Below are 622 nucleotides of genomic sequence, written 5' to 3' on the forward strand. Positions count from 1 at the left end.
AAAATCGTTAAAAAACCAAACTATTTCAAAACAATCTTTTACAATGTGAAATTCGCCCCAAATTTACTTTTAAAAATTTTTGCCCGTCGTTTTCCCCGTCGCATTTTCCCAAAAACACGCGACACAGTGGGGGGGGAAAGAAAGAGGCCGAATTTTACTCGCATGGAAGATTAAAAATCGCGTTTTGGTTTTAAAGTACTCGCCTAGGGTATTGATCTTACCACGGATATGAAATGCTTTTGTATGACTGTGATCACTATATTTTTTAAAATCTTTTAGACGTTACATCTAATTCCCCCCCAATTCCCAAAAGGGAAATCTATTTAATGTTTTTTTATCCCCCTTAATTTTATTAAAATAAAAAAGACGAAAGTTCGCAGGTGTGGGGGGCCCTAAAACATATCCACATTTAAACGAAATTACTTGAGAAAGATCTATATTACTCTAAACTTTCTTCCTTTCCCGCACCTCCTCCTGCTAGGGAAAACATCCCTTCAAGTTGGAAAAAACGAAAGGGGGCCCCCCAGTCCCGAGGGGAGTGGGGGGTCAGTTTGGGTTGGGAACCCCGCCATAGGATTTCCAAAAATTCGCAAAGCCGAGGGGGATAAAAAAGGGGAGCGGG

Source organism: Penaeus monodon, chromosome 15, assembly GCF_015228065.2.
Source record: "Penaeus monodon isolate SGIC_2016 chromosome 15, NSTDA_Pmon_1, whole genome shotgun sequence".
Classification (NCBI taxonomy): Eukaryota; Metazoa; Arthropoda; class Malacostraca; order Decapoda; family Penaeidae; genus Penaeus; species Penaeus monodon.